The sequence below is a fragment of the Erpetoichthys calabaricus genome, chromosome 7 (genome assembly GCF_900747795.2).
Source record: "Erpetoichthys calabaricus chromosome 7, fErpCal1.3, whole genome shotgun sequence".
Classification (NCBI taxonomy): Eukaryota; Metazoa; Chordata; class Cladistia; order Polypteriformes; family Polypteridae; genus Erpetoichthys; species Erpetoichthys calabaricus.
This window is the reverse complement of record NC_041400.2, coordinates 188,719,926-188,740,655: the sequence shown is the minus strand read 5'-3', so window position 1 is coordinate 188,740,655 and position 20,730 is coordinate 188,719,926. Positions and strand designations below refer to the sequence as shown.

General features: G+C 40.3%; 1 protein-coding gene across 1 annotated transcript in view; it reads left to right on the top strand.

The window, feature by feature from the left end:
• Positions 1 to 10,910: 10,910 nt before the first annotated feature.
• Positions 10,911 to 20,730, top strand: part of uba6 (ubiquitin like modifier activating enzyme 6) — a 136,708-nt gene continuing 126,888 nt past the window's right edge. The window contains exon 1 of the mRNA XM_028805841.2: positions 10,911 to 10,979. The gene's annotated coding sequence lies outside the window, so the exon portion shown is untranslated. The remainder of the gene's footprint in view (positions 10,980 to 20,730) is intronic.

The window sequence follows — 20,730 nt, the reverse complement described above, 5'->3', positions numbered from 1 at the left end:
CTATCTATTATATAGTGCCTTTCTATCTATCTATCTATTATATAGTGCCTTTCTATCTATCTATCTATCTATCTATCTATCTATCTATCTATCTATCTATCTATCTATCTATCTATCTATCTATCTATCTATTATATAGTGCCTTTCTATCTATCTATCTATCTATCTATCTATCTATCTATCTATCTATCTATTATATAGTGCCTTTCTATCTATCTATCTATCTATCTATCTATCTATCTATCTATCTATCTATCTATCTATCTATCTATCTATCTATCATATAGTGCCTTTCTATCTATCTATCTATCTATCTATCTATCTATCTATCTATCTATCTATCTATCTATCTATCTATCTATCTATCTATCTATCTATTATATAGTGCCTTTCTATCTATCTATCTATCTATCTATCTATCTATCTATCTATCTATCTATCTATCTATCTATCTATCTATCTATCTATCTATCTATCTATCTATCTATCTATCTATCTATTATATAGTGCCTTTCTATCTATCTATCTATTATATAGTGCCTTTCTATCTATCTATCTATCTATCTATCTATCTATCTATCTATCTATCTATCTATCTATCTATCTATCTATCTATCTATTACATAGTGCCTATCTATCTATCTATCTATCTATCTATCTATCTATCTATCTATCTATCTATCTATCTATCTATCTATCTATCTATCTATTATTATAGTGCCTTTCTATCTATCTATCTATCTATCTATCTATCTATCTATCTATCTATCTATCTATCTATCTATCTATCTATCTATTATATAGTGCCTTTCTATCTATCTATCTATTATATAGTGCCTTTCTATCTATCTATCTATCTATCTATCTATCTATCTATCTATCTATCTATCTATCTATCTATCTATCTATCTATCTATCTATCTATCTATCTATCTATCTATCTATCTATCTATCTATCTATCTATCTATCTATCATACCAATAGCAGCACATATAAAAAGTGACAGGACTTAAAGCCCATTTTAATAAGTTAATTTGTTTTTTCATTGTTCTTTTTCATGTGTTGCTTACCCGTTGTGTGTGTTTTTGTCTCTTTGTATAAAAGCACACACATATTATCACTGACTGACTTATTTTTTATTTTTAGGTGTACCAGTAATGCTGCTTAAAAGCTTCACATTTCATAAGAGAAGTAACGCATATTTGCCCAAATGACTTTGTCTCCTCCTCTCCGTTCACAGACACTTAACATGTCGCCTCCTTCCTTTTTCTGACTTGCTGCTCCAGTTCAGGACTGAAGGGAGATGGAGGCCGGGAGTGTTACTTGTAAACGCCCTGTTCCTGTTGTTATGACCCCCCAGCCCGTATTATCTGCAGTAATAAAACACCCGTTTGAGAGAGCTGATAAAAAAACAAAGTCACCTCTGTTTTCTGCTAGGCTGTTATAAATAATGTTGTTAAAAGCCAGTTGTCCGCCTCTGGTTCAAAGTTTTCTTTGTATTTTATTTCTGCCAAATTAATAATGCAGCTTTTTTTCCTCAGTTGCGTTCTCAAGTCACCTTTAACATTTGCAAAACAGTAAGTGTATTTCTTGAAACAATTTGTACAAACAGCACCACACAATGGATTACCTGCAAAAGCCCGTAACTTGCTCAGAGTCCTTCGCTTATCTCTCGACAGTAACTATTTATGTCAGCGTTAACAGAATGGCAAGCCCCCGTGTCACTTTGTGCATTCACATTGTGTTTCAATAACCCGATTATTCACTGAAACTTGATTTCTGTAATGCCATGTAAAACTGTATTCCTGGTTATTGGCCTCTGAGAAGTCGGACTAAGAGGTGGATTTACTCCATCAAATAATCCAATTGTGTGGCCATGTAAATCCGTAACTGGATTGCTGTTAACGATTTGGTTGTCTGCTTACGTCCAATGCACTCGGTGATTCACATGTACTTTCAGCAGCCACGAGTAGAGGCGTCCACAAAATACATTTCCAGAGATAAGTGATTTGTTTCAAACTTAGTTTTGTAAAACTTGACTAGCTTGTATGGAATGTTATTTGATTTTAATTCAATTCAATAAAATGTTAAAATAAATAAATAAATTTCCAGAGGTAAAATGTCTGGTGATTGCATTATTCTTTCTCCTGGTTTAATATTCAGTTTCAGCATTTCGTAAATCACACAGTTCATTCTGGACGGTACAGTGGCTCAGTGTTAGCACTTCTGCCTTGCAGTAAGGAGACCGGTGTTCGCATCCCGGGTCCCCCTTGCGTGGAGTTTGTATGTTCCACCCGTTTCCTCCCACAGACATTGTCGACAGCGTATGATTGTAACGGGTGTGTGCTTTTCTCGTCCAGGGTTGTTTCCTGCCTTGCACCCTATGCTGGATTGGGTAGGCTCCAGCACCCGCCCTGTGTGAAAGAATAATTTTAGGGTAACATAGCATGCATCTTAAAGAACTATCATAAAGCGGGGGTGTCCAAACTTTTTTCACTGGGGGCCACATACAGAGAAATTTAAGGGCTGTGCCACCCACTAAATGTCTCACCTCCTGTGTATTAAGCTATCAAAATCAATCAAATATAGGTAAATTATGCTTCATAATTGAATATGCTTAAAGAAAAAACAGCATCACAAGTCTCCATTAATGGGTTTTCATTTATTGTATTACTAACCATCCCCAGCGGCTTCGCCCGCATATTAATGAAACAGGACAGTGAGGAGGGCCCGGCCAGCTCTCTATTCTTGACGTCACTCTTCCATCTCCCCTCAGCCCAGAGCCTCTGTCTCAGATTAGTGTGAATATATCGCTCCTGCAAGCGAACTATGATACTTAGCGTGATGAGAGAAGTTGCAAAATCAACCGGAATATTCAAGCAAATTATAGAAAAAAAGGATCTAAATCCATTAAGTAGTTCTCTCGTTCGCTAACTAAGCGATTGTAGGTTATGCCCCGAGACAGACGCGTGAGTGAGGAAGGCCCTGTCCTGCTCCCCGTAGCCCGATGAGCCTATCTCGGAGAGCAAACTATGATACTTAGTGCAACGAGAAGGTCGTAAAATCAACAGACTGTTGAAGCAAATTATAGAAAAAAAAACCAGATTTAAATCCATTAAGTAGTTATCTCGTGAAAAGTGGACAGACATACAAACAGATCTAAAAAACTTGGACTACGAAATTTTTCAAACCGTTTCTTAGCAAGAACCTCTGGGCCAAGGGTATCTTACATTCCAAATTTCAAGTCCCAAGTCCTCATTGTTCGGGAGATTTCCTGATGAGTGAGTAAGTTGTATCTGGCTTTTATATACTGTATACAGTGCATCTGGAAAGTATTCACAGCGCATCACTTTTTCCACATTTTGTTATGTTACAGCCTTATTCCAAAATGGATTCAATTCATTTTTTTCCTCAGAATTCTACACACAACACCCCATAATGACAACACGAAAAAAGTTTACTTGAGATTTTTGCAGATTTATTAAAAATAAAAAAATTGAGAAAGCACATGTCCATAAGTATTCACAGCCTTTGCCATGAAGCTCAAAATTGAGCTCAGGTGCATCCTGTTTCCCCTGATCATCCTTGAGATGTTTCTGCAGCTTCATTGGAGTCCACCTGTGGTAAATTCAGTTGACCAGACATGATTTGGAAAGGCACACACCTGTCTATAGAAGGTCCCACAGTTGACAGTTCATGTCAGAGCACAAACCAAGCATGAAGTCAAAGGAATTGTCTGTAGACCTCCGAGACAGGATTGTCTCGAGGCACAAATCTGGGGAAGGTGACAGAAAAATTTCTGCTGCTTTGAAGGTCCCAATGAGCACAGTGGCCTCCATCATCCGTAAGTGGAAGAAGTTCGAAACCACCAGGACTCTTCCTAGAGCTGGCCGGCCATCTAAACTGAGCGATTGGGGGAGAAGGGCCTTAGTCAGGGAGGTGACCAAGAACCCGATGGTCACTCTGTCAGAGCTCCAGAGGTCCTCTGTGGAGAGAGGAGAACCTTCCAGAAGGACAACCATCTCTGCAGCAATCCACCAATCAGGCCTGTATGGTAGAGTGGCCAGACGGAAGCCACTCCTTAGTAAAAGGCACATGGCAGCCCGCCTGGAGTTTGCCAAAAGGCACCTGAAGGATTCTCAGACCATGAGAAAGAAAATTCTCTGGTCTGATGAGACAAAGATTGTACTCTTTGGTGTGAATGCCAGGCGTCACGTTTGGAGGAAACCAGGCACCGCTCATCACCAGGCCAATACCATCCCTACAGTGAAGCATGGTGGTGGCAGCATAATGCTGTGGGGATGTTTTTCAGTGGCAGGGACTGGGAGACTAGTCAGGATAAAGGGAAAGATGACTGCAGCAATGTACAGAGACATCCTGGATGAAAACCTGCTCCAGAGCGCTCTTGACCTCAGACTGGGGCGACGGTTCATCTTTCAGCAGGACAACGACCCTAAGCACACAGCCAAGATATCAAAGGAGAGGCTTCAGGACAACTCTGTGAATGTCCTTGAGTGGCCAGTCAGAGCCCAGACTTGAATCCGATTGAACATCTCTGGAGAGATCTTAAAATGGCTGTGCACCGACGCTTCCCATCCAACCTGATGGAGCTTGAGAGGTGCTGCAAAGAGGAATGGGCGAAACTGGCCAAGGATAGGTGTGCCAAGCTTGTGGCATCATATTCAACAAGACTTGAGGCTGGAATTGCTGACAAAGGGGCATCGACAAAGTATTGAGCAAAGGCTGTGAATACTTATGGACATGGGATTTCTCAGTTTTTCTATTTTTAATAAATTTGCAAAAACCTCAAGTAAACTTTTTTCACGTTGTCATTATGGGGTGTTGTGTGTAGAATTCTGAGGAAAAAAATGAATTTAATCCATTTTGGAATAAGGCTGTAACATAACAAAACGTGGAAAAAGTGATGATGCGCTGGGAATACTTTCTGGATGCACTGTATATATTAATTGCCTTATATAGAACTGCTCTAGTTTTTGTCACTTATTATTAGAAATAATGGGCCATCAAAAGAAAAAAAAAAAAAAATACTAATAAGAACACAATTTATTTATATAGCACCCTGCCCAAAATTCAAAAAGAACAACAGGATCTATATAACATTGGCTACAAATAATATCTTCACTAAATAAAGATAAATACAGGATATACAAAACATTCAAATAGAATAAAAGACAATAATGCAGGCTAAAATACAACATATAATACTACAACAAAATCTTGAGCAAATAACATAAATTGTGATAGAAATTCAAACCCTGAATACCTGGACAGATAGAGGGGGTAAACTAAAAGAAGGGGCTGAATGTCAGGTCTGTTTAATGCCCTCCTAAATGAATGAATGGAGTCAGCTGATGTCATTAATTTTGGGAGGTCATTCCACAGTCAGGGCGCTATATACAGCTGAAAGCCCTGCTGTCACCAACAGAGTGCAGGTTAGTGGGGGGCACAGAATGAGAGGACCTTACTGGGCAGGTCAATAACAGAATTTGATTTTCAATCATGTAAGACACAGGGAGCAGTGAAGGTGCAGTAGGATGGCTGGGATGTGCTCGCTGTTGTTGGTTCGTGTCAGGACTCTTGCAGTTGAGTTTTGAATCAGCTGGATCTGTGATATAAGATTATATTATTATAAAATTAAGATAACTTAATAATGATATTATAAATTAAGGCATAATGGTTGCCCTGGACATGACATAAGCTACATATGTTCTGACAAAGGGCCCAAGGATTTCATTCCGATACCTAATGGCAGTCAAGGTGTCATTGTCTATCCTGTAAAGGTCTATGCGTCCCTCCATAGATATGCCTCCCCAGACGATCATTGACCCACCACCAAACTGGTCATGCTGAACGATGTTACAGGCAGCATGACATTCTCCATGGCTTCTCCAGACCGTTTCACATCTGTCACGTGTGCTCAGGGTGAACCTGCCCTCATCTGTGAAAAGCACAGGGCACCCGCCAGTGGTGGACCTGCCAATTCTGGTATTCTATGGCAAATGCCAATCAAGCTCATGAATGTAAACGAAAAACTATTTTCAATTAACACAGATCTTGATGATTTTAATTTTGTCAACATGTTAAATGGTTCCCACAGATCCGAACAAAATGTAAATATTAATAGTGTATTTCACAGAAACAATCCGTATTGTTTAGTTTGATGTATGAGACGACGTGATGGCAGAAACCCTCTGAACTTCACAATGATGCGTATTATTTGGTTTCTGAACGGGTCTTTGACCCGACGTTACTTTCCGGGCTTTGCCGAGACCTGCTGAAACCTCCATCCATCCATCCATTTTCCAACCCGCTGAATCCAAACACAGGGTCACGGGGGTCTGCTGGAGCCAATCCCAGCCAACACAGGGCACAAGGCAGGAACCAATCCCGGGCAGGGTGCCAACCCACCGTAGGACACACACAAACACACCCACACACCAAGCACACACTAGGGCCAATTTAGAATCGCCAATCCACTTAACCTGCATGTCTTTGGACTGTGGGAGGAAACCGGAGCACCCGGAGGAAACCCACGCAGACACGGGGAGAACATGCAAACTCCACGCAGGGAGGACCTGGGAAGCGAACCCAGGTCCCCAGGTCTCCCAACTGCGAGGCAGCAGCACTACCCACTGTGCCACCGTGCCGCCCCGAAACCTTCCAAAAGTAATTTTAGGAAGTCAGTCCCGAAACGATGGAGACGTCACTTCTGGGTCTAAAACTGCGGTGACGTATGGTGCTGTGGCTCTGCGGGTGAATAGTATTGAAATTAGCAGACAAAATAAGCGGAGCTGAACTTTACTTACCCAGGCAATGCCACGGTTTGCTTCTGTGTATTGTAATATAAAAAGAGGGGTATTGTGCGCTTTTGCTTTGGAGTGTTATATGAGGCTTGATTGAGAGCAGAAGAGGACCACAAGGACAAGATGGACTACTTTGGAATGCAAAATTTTGATCTTGGGGGTCCCAGTTTTTTTTTTTTCTTTTTCAGATGTGCTGCAGTTTGCTTACCAGTGCCAGCTGCTGGCTCAGAGCAAGTGAGGCATAAGAACAGACTGAAACCAGACAAGCAGACAAAATGAGCCGAGCTTAACATTAGAAACCTGAGCAATGCCACACGCTGCTTCTACCTACTGTAATATAAAAAGGTGGGTATCGTGCGCTATTGCTTGTGTCAGATGTGGTCTTTCTGAGAGCAGAAGAGATCCATATGGACAAGATGGACTACTTTGGAGTCCAAAATTTTGATCTTGGGGGGTCCCAGTCTTTTGTCTTTTTCAGGTGTGCTGCAGTTTACACTCCAGTGCCACCTGCTGGCTCAGAGCAAATGAAGCATCAGAACAGACTGAAACCAGACAGGCAGACAAAATGAGCCGAGCTGAACTGTACTTACCCAGGTAACGCCACGTTTTGCTTCTGTCTATTGTAATATAATAAGCGGGGTATTGTGTGCTATTGTTTGTGTTACATGAGGCTTGATTGAGAGCAGAAGATGACCAGAAAATGAGCCAAACTGAACATTAGAAACCCGGGAAACACCACGTTTTGCTTCTGCCTATTGTAAAATAAAAAGAGGGATATTGTGTGGTTTTGCTTGGCATTGGGGTGTGTGTTATATGAAGCTTGACTGAGAGCAGAAGAGATACATACGGACAAGATGAACTAATTTGGAGCCCACATTTTGATCTTGGGGGGTCCCAGTTTTTTTTTTTTCTTTTTCTGATGTTTGCTCACTAGTGCCACCTGCTGGCTCAGAGCTAGTGAAACATCAGAACAGGCTAAAGCCAAACTAGCAGACAAAATGAGCCGAGCTTAACATTACTTACCCGGGCAATGCCACATGCTGCTTCTGTCTACTGTAATATAAAATGGGGGGCATCATGTGCTATTGCAGGGGGGTCCTTGGGTTGGGCTTGATCAAGAGAGGAAGTACAGCACTGAACACAAAGGAGGATCAAAGGGTTGTTGTTTAACTCCGTCTTTGTCAGCTCTTCTTTATAATTTAAGCACTATGAACTGCCCACCTTGAACTAAGAGAGACATGATAGCGTTCACGGGTACAACCCAGCAAGGAGTTGCCAAAATTCTGGAATCCAATCGGATCAAAAAGAACAAATTCTCGACTCACGAGAGCAGACACACTGATAGAGAGGCACTGTGGATGATAGACGAGACAGTTGGCAATAACAGCAGGGTCACCATTTAAAAAAACACATCAACCTTTGCTTTCTTTCAGTACCCATTCTGCAAGTATACCCGAGCAATGCCGGGTACTGTGGCTAGTCCACAACCTCAATGTCTGTGTGTTTGTTCTTTATACAATTCCAAACCCTTGCTCCAATGTCTCAATAACATTTTGCACACATTTCCCACTTTGTCAGAAAGAGACCGTAGACTACATTGGATCCTTAAATTATGACCCTTGGGGGTACCTTTGGGTATCGTTTAATACAGTGAATTTTAAGGACAGTGCCAACTGGAGGCTCCAAACACGTGGAACACCAGAACATACAGAAGCCAGGCTAGCAGGCAAAAGGACCAGAGCTTGAAATTACTTACCTGGTGTGAACAGTAGGGGGCACCACCAAGCCCCCAAACCCCAGACACACATGACACAACACAACTCTAGTTTTAGAATAAAGGACTTTTAATCCACTCAGTCCAATACAATTACAACCTTTTTATATCTCCTCCAATGAGTGATGCCCGCTGTCACCCGACTCTGACTCAATCCAAATGAGGCAGTGGGCTTTCTTTTAAGGCCGACCTGGGAATTGTTTCTGGTCTTTTGTTCCAGTCATCTGCAGCACTTCTGGGTCGTGTAGAAACCGGGACAGTCCTCCCCTGACAGCACCCTCTGGTGGACCACAAAGACACCAACAAGGTTGCGTTTTTGGACTTCATTTCCCATGAAACCCTTCAGGTGTCCTAATTGGGTTTAGCCCTGAGGAACACCCCATTGCCATGTGAGAGAATGACCCAGTCCTAGTGAGTCCATTTTCCTGGCCGGGCTTGATAACTTGCTTTATCCCAGCCAGGATACCTGTCCTTCCTCTGGGGCCCCCACACTGGGGAATTGTCAGTAAACCCTTGATTTCAGAAACTGGTATTACCTCCTTTAGCAGGAATGACTTCTTCTAAGTATTTTGTATAACTGCTGTGAAGGCAAGGGGGTGCCAGAGCACCCCAAACCCCGAGCACAACACACAAAAAACCTCATTTACATGAACACAAATCACAAGTCACTTTCTCTCCTCTAAATCACCTCTCTCTACCACCACTGCACTGCTCTCCTCCGGTCGAGGGTCGCCTCTCTTCCTCCCAGTTCCTTCTCGCCTGGTCAAGGCAGCGTGGTCTCTTTTATTGCGGACTGGAAGTACTTGACGTGGCCAGCTGGAAGCACTTCCGGGTCATAATAAAGCCAGGGAGGCCCTCCCCAGTCCCTCAGTCGTCCGCCAGGGACTCATACAGGGCTACTCCTCCAGACTCCAACTCCCATGCAGCCCTGAGGGTGTCCCAACTGGGACTCTATATGCGGGACATGAGAAGAGAGAATGCCACCCATCTTGGACAGAATATCTATCCATTGTCTTCTCTCATTACATTATCTATCAACCTATGATACAGCAGTTCTATCTATCTATCTATCTACAGGTGGCGCAGTGGTAGTGTTGCTGCTTTGCAGTAAGGAGTAAGTTCCTCCCTGTATGGATAGCGCTTTGAGTACTGAGAAAAGCGCTATATAAATGTAATGAATTATTATTATCTATCTATCTAGTGCCTTTCATTTCTATCTATCTATCTATCTATCTATCTATCTATCTATCTATCTATCTATCTATCTATCTATCTATCTATCTAGTGCCTTTCATTTCTATCTATCTATCTATCTATCTATCTATCTATCTATCTATCTATCTATCTATCTATCTATCTATCTATCTATCTATCTAGTGCCTTTCATTTCTATCTATCTATCTATCTATCTATCTATCTATCTATCTATCTATCTATCTATCTATCTAGTGCCTTTCATTTCTATCTATCGCCTTTCATTTCTATTATATAGTGCCTTTCAATCTATTGCCTATCTATCTATCTATCTATCTATCTATCTATCTATCTATCTATCTATCTATCTATCTATCTATCTATCTATCTAGTGCTTTTCATTTCTATCTATCTATCTATCTATTATACAGTGCCTTTCAATCTATCTATCGCCTTTCATTTCTATCTATTATATAGTGCCTTTCATTTCTATCTATCTATCTATCTATCTATCTATCTATCTATCTATCTATCTATCTATCTATCTATCTATCTATCTATCTATCTATCTATCTATCTATCACGTATTATTAATACTGTAGCCTAAAGCAGGCACATTCTCTAAAACTACAAGCTTGCTAACGTCTCACAAGAATTCCAACTCGTGTGTCTGCAGAAAGCGGCCCTTCCGGGACAATGAGCTACCTGAACGGGCCATGTAAAATGGGAGAAGCCATTGACACAGGTGGACACTGGTAGGATGATTACATATTTAGGAGTAATGCTAACATGATTATCATAACATCAGCAAGCTTTTAGCGCAACTGTCCGATAGTAACTATGCGATAACCAAGAGCCAGGAGTACTTGGGTGTGTCGAGCTCATGGCTGCAATGATTTCTGTAACCCACCAGATGTCACTATTTTCGAGGCTTCGAATCTTCTTCTGGCACGTCCATGAAGAAACTTCAAAAGCCTCACAGATCTTCATCCGCCCATCAGTAGCGCGAACTCTTCGCACTGCGCAGCCGGTCCCCGTCAGTTTCTTGTTACTCCCGAATTTCAAAGCCCGCCCCCCTCTGCACCCACGTGAGCACACACTGCGTCACGTGGCCCGTAGCGTAACCCGGAAGTGAACTCGTCCGCTCATAGTCATTCATTCCCGACTGTCATCTCAGGCGCTGACAGGTAATTCTGCGGTTCGGCTGTATTTTTTGAGCAATGTTGCCAAGTTTTATTTCAAACTCTTTGTTTATTTGACGTCTTCTTTTGATTTTGGTGACACTTAGGGAATGGGGTTCGCAGCACTTGTTAATCGCGCCGTGGCCCTTCAGTGAGTAAGCAAGTCTTCCGATTAGTCAGAAGTGCGCAGCGCTCTTAGTTTGCTTTCAGAAGCGATAAACAAAGTTTCTGTAATTTTTAAACTGTGCCAAATGCTCTTCCGGTTTTCGGACATGCTTTATTCATATCAATCTGTTTAATACGGTGCTGTCTCTAAACTCCTTTTTTTGGCTTACCTGTTAATCCAGTCCTCAATCGTATGATGTGTGATTTGTTGTATTGGGTTTTGAATGGGGATCGATTGACAAGCGACATGCCAAACTGTTGCACGGGAGAAAAGTAAAAGCCGGAATAGAATAACCGAGAAAGTTCTTCGTGTTTGAGGTGCAAATACAGACGCGTGGTGACAGTTCAGGTGATTTACTTCATTTTAAAGTTGTATCGCCAGCTACATAGAAACCTGAAGTGGCTTTGTTAAAAAGGTCACTTCTTTGCAGACATGGAAACTACCATCTCGATGCTTAAAAATGCTAATGTTCTCTCCAAAAATATTTTTAAAAATCTTTAACGTAATAGTAAATGTACAGTCATGTGAAAAGTTTAGTACTTCCCGTGGAAATCGTTGACTTTTTCAACATATTTGAACAGGCAAACAGTAGATCTTCATGTAGACAGCGCCTACAGATAACGGTAATATACTTAAACAAATACACAAGGAAATTGTGCCCTTTCATTCATTTATTCAACACAAATACCAATAGATGTAATGCACTGCTTGGGAAAAAATAAGCCCACCTTGGCCTCCAAAGCTGGATTTGCCCCCTTTAATATAGAAAGGACGTCTCGTAGACATTTTGTATAACGACCCACCAGTCTCTAACATTTAATTCCGGAAATTTTTCACCAGTCCAGTTGTAAGATGTTCAGGCTTTTCTTGCATGTCCTGCCCGTTTCAAATCCCCCCCACAACCTTTCAAGGGGAGTCAGATGGGTGCTTTGACTCAGCCAGCCCATAACCCTAAATTTCATATTGTTGAGCCGTTCCTTGTCTGATCGGCTAGTGTCCGTCAGATTGGTATGGTGTTGAAATGTCCATTTCTGGTTCACCTTCAGCTTTCGGAATGATGGACTCACATTCCTCTTAAACACGCTTTGATAGGACACAGAATTCATATTTGACTCGATGACTACAAGCCACCCAGGCCCTGAGGCAGCAAAGCAGCCCCAAAGCAGAACATGTCCACCACATGTGCTTCAACGTTGTTACGAGGTTCATCTCCTGACATGTCTACTGTTACTTTGGCCAACCATCTCTTAATATTGATTCACCAGTGCAGAGCACATTGTTCTAAAAGGCCTACTCTTTGTCTAAATGTGCAATGGAAAACTGTAGTCTTCTTGCTTAAATGTTCTTTTTTGCCCAGCATCAACTTTTTCCTGGTATGCATCACATGAGGGTCAAATGTGTACAATCTGATAGTAGATGCATGCACTTTGACACTAACCTTTGCAAGATTTACTTACAAATCCCGCAGTAACGTTTTGGGGTTCTTGGAGAGTTCTTTAGTATTTTCAGCCGTTGGGCTGAATTTGCTGGGCTGTTCATCCATCCATCCATTTTCCAACCCGCTGAATCCGAACACAGGGTCACGGGGGTCTGCTGGAGCCAATCCCAGCCAACACAGGGCACAAGGCAGGAACCAATCCTGGGCAGGGTGCCAGCCCACCGCAGGACACACACAAACACACCCACACACCAAACACACACTAGGGCCAATTTAGAATCGCCAATCCACCTAACCTGCATGTCTTTGGACTGTGGGAGGAAACCGGAGCGCCCGGAGGAAACCCACGCAGACACGGGGAGAACATGCAAACTCCACGCAGGGAGGACCCGGGAAGCGAACCCAGGTCCCCAGATCTCCCAACTGCGAGGCAGCAGCGCTACCCACTGCACCACCGCGCCGCTGGGCTGTTCAGCCCTGGACAAATTGTTTGAAATTTTCGCCACTTGCAGATGATTTTCCTTACAGTGGAATGATTGGTTTGAAATGGTTGGTGATCTTGCCAGACTCCTAGGCATCCAAAACCCTCTTTATGATGTGCCTGTCAATCTTTTCTGATTTTGACACCACACACACACACACGTCAATAGCAAGCAGGAACACCAGATCCGAGTTAATCTGTGGTTTAAATAAGACAAATCCATCTGAAGACACCATGAGGAGCTTCTTAATCATTGACACCTAATCTGGCACCCCTGATTCGAATTTTATGGGTTTAAAGTGTCAGTAAATGTAGGGGTTTCTTTACTTTTTCTCTGTGGCAAATCTGCATTTTCATTAATTTAGATTATGAGAATGAACTCGCCATGTCAATTTTATGAGTCATTCGTTCTTGTATATATCACCTTTATCTGTAGGCATCTGTTCGCATGAAGTTCTATGGTTTGCCTGTTCAAATTTGTTGTAAAAGTGAACAGTTTCCATGGGGTGCAATTACTTTTTCCCATCCCTGTTTATGTGGCTTTGATACATTGAATTCAGCTTCTTTAGATAAATAGATAGATACTTTATTAATCCCAAGGGGAAATTCTTGCACTTTCAAAACAGATACCGTATAGATGCATGGTGACAGTTTGACCGATTTGGTGAATTTTGAAGCTGTCCCGCCCGCTACTGTGGAACCTCAAGTGGCCATGTTACTAAGTCAGTTCTACCAAATGCTTCAAAATCCTAATTTTGCTGTCAAAGGAAATTATTTTTAAAATTTATAACACTAGGGGGCTTCACTCACCAACCCCAGTGTTTGGTTTTCCGGATACACACTTTTAAGATTTTTTGTTTTCTTTGAATTGTTGCTATTTCATTAGTTTCACTTTTATTTCTGAACTTCTGTAAAACAATTTTTGGAATCTTTCGAGTCCCAATATGCTGAATCTTTTAAATGAGGTCAGTGAGACGTGTGTTTAATGACTTTGTACCATAATTCAGGATAGGTTTCTGTTTTTGGAATTTCAGCATAGTCAAAGCGATCGACATCATCAGCAGTTAATCATTTTTTTTGCAAAGTAACCAATAAATGCATGTGAGGTAAAACACATTTTTGAAATTCTCTGACTTAAACTTCAAAGCCTTACAATATTTACATACTTCTGACATATCACCTGTGTTCATATATTCGATCTCTGTTCACCTTCTCGTTATTTCTCCGAGTGATAATTTCTTTTTTTGCGCTAATGCGATGTTTACTTTCTTTGTTTTGACACTCGTTTTTTTCTGCTTTCATATTCTGTATCTTGCTCAGCATGTGTTTCGCGCCTATGTTTTTTGTGAGTCATTTGAATTCCAGTTTTCATTATCTCTAACCTGCTCTGCATGTGTTTGGCCCTTTTGTTTTTTAACCTCTTTATGACGTTTTACTTTGTTTTCTACTCTTTGTCTTTTATTTCTGACCTCGCTTTGTCCTGCTTTTTTTTCAATAACACCTGGTGATTATTTTCCCATTTTCGAGTAATAATTTCCATTTGTTTGCGCTACTGCGATCTTTACTTTATTTTTTTTTTATACTTTCTAATTTTCCTACTTTCATATTCTTTAACTTTCTCCACATTTGTATCATGCATGTTTTTTTTTTTTTGAGCCTTTCAAATTCCACTTCTTTCATAATCTGCTCTGCATATGTTTAGCGCCAATGTTTGTGAACGTGTTTATGAAGTTCTACTTTGTCTTTTACTCTGTCTTTTAATTCTGAGCCCGATTGGACCTGCTTTGTTTCAATTCCACTTGTTACGGGCTGATAATTACTTTCCGTATTTTCTGAATTTGCACCCAGATTATTTTTTCTTTTTTGCCCATTTTTCTCTCCACAGCTTTTGAGTCTCTTTTCTCCACGCTGCTTTCTTCTTCGCTTAGTCGTCGACGTTTCATTTATAATATATTGTCCTTATACGCTTTATATGCGCTGAGAGCCCTGGATCTGTGTGTGCTCAAGTTCTTCACAAGACTGAATGTTTTGCTGCCCCATTGTCTTATTTGATATTGATCGTAAGTAGGGCGTGTCTTGCAAGAATCTCATGTTCTGCGTCATAGCGAGACGGTCCTGGGTCAATCTCTTGGCACAATGTCTCATGTTTAAGGTCCTTGTGGGTCTTTTAACTGTCTTCCGTGATCTCTCCAGGATTTTTTTTTATAATAGAGAGATAAGAAATGTATTTGTACGGTGGAACCTAAAGTGGCCATTTTAAAAAGACAATTCTTTATGGACATAGAAACTGCCATCTCCATTACTTAAAAATGCTCATTTTGATTGCAAAACATTTTTTTAAGTATGTAGCATAATAATAAATGTGTTTATGTAGCATTGATATTTCAATTTCAAATTTTTGTACCTTAAAAACAGAAAATAAGTTAAATGCCAGTGAAATAATGATAAATTTCGGACGTGAGTAGCGTCAGTGGGCTTTGCACCCTCAGAATCGAGTTACTCGAACTATTCAGTAACATTTCAGTAATTATTTACCTTTCTGATCATAAAGTAGGTCATTACGATAGCAATTGACGAGACTTTGTAATTATGTGCAGAATTATGGTATTTTTTTATTTTATTGATTATATTAAATTCAGAAGCATCGTGACAGTTTTACCGATTTGATGAATTTTGAAGGTGTCCTGCCCGCTACTGTGGAACCTCAAGTGGCCATGTTACAAAATCAGTTCTTCGTCGACATAGAAACTTCCATCTCCATGCTTCAGAATTCTAATTTTGCTGCCAAAACAAATGATTTTTAAAATTTATAACATAAGAAATGTATTTGGAAGTTGTCTTACCAGCTACGGTGGAACCGTAAGTGGGCATTTTAAAAAGACAATTCTTTGTGGACGTAGAAATTGCCATCTCCATTACTTAAAAATGCTCATTTTGATAGCAAAACAATTTTTTTTAAATATGTAGCATAATAAGAAATGTATTTATGTAGCATTGATATTTTGATTTCAATTTTTGTACCATAAAAACAGAAAATAGGTTAAATGCCACTGAAATAATGATAAAATTTTGGACGTGAGTAGCGTCAGTAGGCTTTGTGACTTCGGAACCGAGTTACCCGAACTATTCAATAACATTTCATTAATTATTTACCTTTCTGATCATAAAATAGGTCGATACGATAGCAATTGACGAGAAGAATTCTTAATCAATTGCAGAATTATGGTATTTTTTTTATTTTATTCATTTTATTAAAATCAAATAACGTTCCATACAAATAACTCAAGTTTTGCAAAAAAAAAAAAGGTTTGAAACAAATCAACCAATGACGATTTTACAGAATTACGGTATTTGAGGATTCCTCTATCTCTTGCATGGTTTGGCTTAAAAACTAATCAGCACATCGTCCTCTCATAAGTTTGGTATTTGTATGTCCAGCCATTTTAGCTCTAGGCCGATCTCAAGAAATGGTGACACACACACACACACAGACACACCCCCATCATCGAGATGTTGATGGTATCAGGGGGACCCTAAAATGTCGAGATCCGTTGAAAACCAAAGATCGAAATTTTTGATGAATCTAAAGCTTTTGCTCCTCCCCCATAGATGCCAGGTTAAGGTGGGGGAGGGTGCAAAGCAGTAATAGTATCAATACCATAAAAATGAACTAAATAAAACAGGTAACTGAAAAGTTGTCAGAGCTGTTGCCTTACATGATGCGACACGGTAGTTCTCAACCATTTTGTTGTTGGGATGCAGTTTTATCCATTTTTGTTCTGTGATGACCCTTTGTTAACATTAATTTTTATTCACTTTTATTTGCTAAGTAGACACTTTTATCCAAAATGACTTACAAATGAGATCAACGTAATCAAGTAAACATCAGTCTGGGGGACCGTTTGGACACAAGTGTGACGGGACAAGGTGACAGACTTGACCACCACAAGTGAAGAGCTGAAAGCAAAGTGCAAGCGAGTTGCAATTCCTAGATAATAAAACATAACAGTTAAGAGAGAATTTCACCAAACGGGGGAGTTGAGTTGTCAGACGCTCTCTTAACAGATTGAGGGCAGTGCAGTTTCTAATGGTTTAAGGTTCCTTTTATTTAGTCATGTTTACACAAGAAAACATGACATTTGCCTTCTCAGTTGCATCTAATAACAGACAGAATGAAATAAAACAAATAGAAACAAGTCAGGTTAAGGTAAGGCAGTTTGATAATACATATTTACACCAAAAATTAAAAGGTTACAGGATATATATGAAAACCTTAATCATTATCTCTGATATTTCTTATTGAAAAGTTGAATGGCACAAGGAAGAAAGAAATTTCTGGAGCGATTTGTGTGGGTTTTCAAAGTGACTCTCCTTCCTGATTTACTGAAGTTTAGTTCTACATGTAATGGATGTCTGTCATCAGTTGAGATGATTTTTAGTTTCTTTAACATTGCCTTCTGACACACACACTAGTCAAATCACCTCCATCAGCTCCAATAACTTTAGCTGCATACTTTGTAATCTGCTGGCGCTTTTTTGAGTTTTAGTTTGTCAGTCTATTAAACCAGGCAATGAAACTGAAAGTGATCACAGACTGGATCAGACTGCGATAAAAGAACAACATGAGGTCCTTGTCTACTGTAAATAGTTTGAGTTTGTGGAGGAGAAATAAGTGTTGGTTGCATTTAGAGAATATTTTTTTTTTGTATTAGTATTCCAGTTAAGATTGTTATCTATTTAAGTTCCTAAGTATTTATATTCAGTCACTATTTCTACCTCCTCCCCCAGAACTACAGTGGATGAGCATACAGATTTCTGTCTCTTAAAATCAAATCTCATTTCTTTGGTCTTTTTTATATTCAGAGTGAGACGGTTTTTATTGCACCAGTTTACCATCCAGTCCACTTGATTTAGATAGTGGCTTTCATCCTCCCCAGACATACGTCCTATGAGCATACTTGATAATGGAGCAGTGGTAATTGTTCTGTCTCAGCTCACTTGTGTACAGAGTAAACAGTAATGGTGATAAGACACACCCCTGCAGACTTCCTGTATTTGAGTGAATGACTATTAAAAAGTGTCCTGTACTTCAACTGTCTGTGAAAGATGTAAAAGAAAGTCCTGAATCCATAGTGTAATAAATGGGTTTACATTCATCCATCCGAATCCCGGAAAGAAGCGCACAGGAAATATCCACATAGAAAAAAGCGCACAGTCATATAAGCACACGGAAAATAACCGCGCACGGAAAAAAACGCATGTGGAAGAATGCGCATATGGTAAAGTGCGCACTCAGAAAAAATCACACGGCGGCGACATATAACTATTACAAATATAAAATATACACCACCTATACTGCTAGACATTTTTTATTATAATAAAATATAAAAGATTAACACACCCAAATTAACAGTATTATTGTAAATTAGCTATTCATGGCTGGTTGGCTCTTGTACAATGTCTCCGTTCTTCGTTTTCATTAAGGAATGGCACTTTGTTGATCGATTCTCATGGCACCTCCAAGTATCGATTCCATTTGTTGTGCAAAAACACAGATATTCAAATCCCTTGTAACCGAGAATTTGACTGGTCTGACTGGTCGAAAACTCCATCTCGCTTATTCAACCTTTTTTTTTTTTTTTTCTTCTTTGCATATACGCCTTTGCCATATGCGCATTTTTCCATGTGTGCATTTATCCACGTACGTTTTTTCCTGTGTGCGGTTATTTCCTGTGCGCTTATATGATTGTGCGCTTTTTTCCATGCGGATATTTCCTGTGCTTTTTTTTCCTGTGAGCTTCTTTCCGGTCATGCATCTATCCATCCATCCATCATCCAACTATATCCTAACTACAGGGTCGGGGTCTGCTGGAGCCAGTCCCAGCCAACACAGGGCGCAAGGCAGGAAACAAACCCCGGGCAGGGCGCCAGCCCACCGCAGGGTTTACATTCATACTGTTCAATTTCCCAATCAGTATATGAGGCTATATGGTATTGAACGCTGAAGAAAAATCCAAAAATAGAGCTCTGACATATGAACCAGGCTGATCAAGAAAGGAATAGATTTGATGTAAGACAACAAGCAGAGTATCTTCCACACTTGATTATTGTCTTGAAAAGACTTTGTCTCTGTCATTAAAATGTTTTTCACCAAATGTTCAAAGCATTTCATTGGGACAGAGGTAAGTGCCACTGGTCTGTAGTCATTTAAACCGCTTGGCCTAGAAACCTTAGGTACAGGGGTAATGATTGATTGTTTCCACAGATTAGGTACAATACCACAGGTCAGAGACCAGTTAAAAAGCAAATGAAAAACTGGCGGGAGCTGCTTAAAACAAGACTTTAGGAGCCGACCTGATATGCCGTCTGGTCCCACTGCACTGTTTGTTTTAAACTGCCGCAAGCCTTTCTCTACTTCAGATAACCTGAACCCCATCACAGCAGAATTTACGTTGTTTTTATAAAGCATCTCCTTTATTTCTGTATTTTGGGTGCTGAAATCACTTGTTTCAAATCCGGCAAAAATGTTATTCAGTTCATCTGCTAAAAGCTTGTGGTCTTTGTCAGCTGGAAAATTCACACTCTTTTTAGAGCCCAGTCCTGTAATTGGTTTTAGTCCCTTCCAGACCTGCTTTGGATTGTTATCATTAAACCACCTCTTGATTTTTTTCCCCCATACATCTTTTTATTTTGTTTAATTAACCTGTTAATCCTTTGCTGTAAAATTCGCTTATCTTCTATTTTATTTTCTTAATGTGCATGTTGCTTTTCCAATAGTAATGCTTTAACCTCTTCAGTGATCAGTGGCTTACTGTTTGGGTACACCTTGACAGTTTTTTCCTTAATGATCATAGACTCAGAGAATTTCATATATTCACTGACAGTGTAAGTGGCCTCATTCAGTGACTGTGAGGATATCAACCCATCCCAATTTGTACAGGAAAAGCATTCCTGCAGTTCCTCTTCACTGTCCTTGCACCAGTTTTGTCTTATTCGTATGGTTTTTCTTGTTTCAGTTTCTGTTTGTACTTCGGAACTAGATGAATAACGACGTTGTCGGACACACCCAGGGCTGCTCTGTGATGCTATATGTAGGCACCAGGGACGTTCCCATAGCACTTGCCCAGAGTTTTGTCCCCTCTTGTATTAATATTCACATACCTGATGGTAATTTGGTAATATTGACTCCAGATTGCATAAATTAAAATCACCCATCACAAGTTTGAAAGAACCAGGGGCCTCATGTAAAACGGCGTGCGTAGAACTCACACTATAACATGGCGTAAGCACAAAAGCGGAAATGTTCGTACGCACAAAAAAATCCAGATGCATAAATCTGTGCGAACACCAACTTCCACATTCTTCCGCTACATAAATTCCGGTCAGCGTGAAAAGTAACACGCGTGCACACGCCTTCTGTCCCGCCCCAACTCCTCCCAGAATTACGCCTCTTTGAATATGCAAATCAATATAAGTAGCTCTTAAGATCAGCCTTCTGTGAAAAGGCAATGGCAAAAACACGGGGGGGGGGGGGGGATAAAAGAATTTAAGCGAATTCAGCAAGTGGTATAAACAACAAAAGGAAGTTGATCGAGTGACATAGAGTGTCGGAGAAACATGAAGGCTCAAGTTCACAAAGTCGGACAGTGCTCGAAATAAAAAAAGAAGTTGT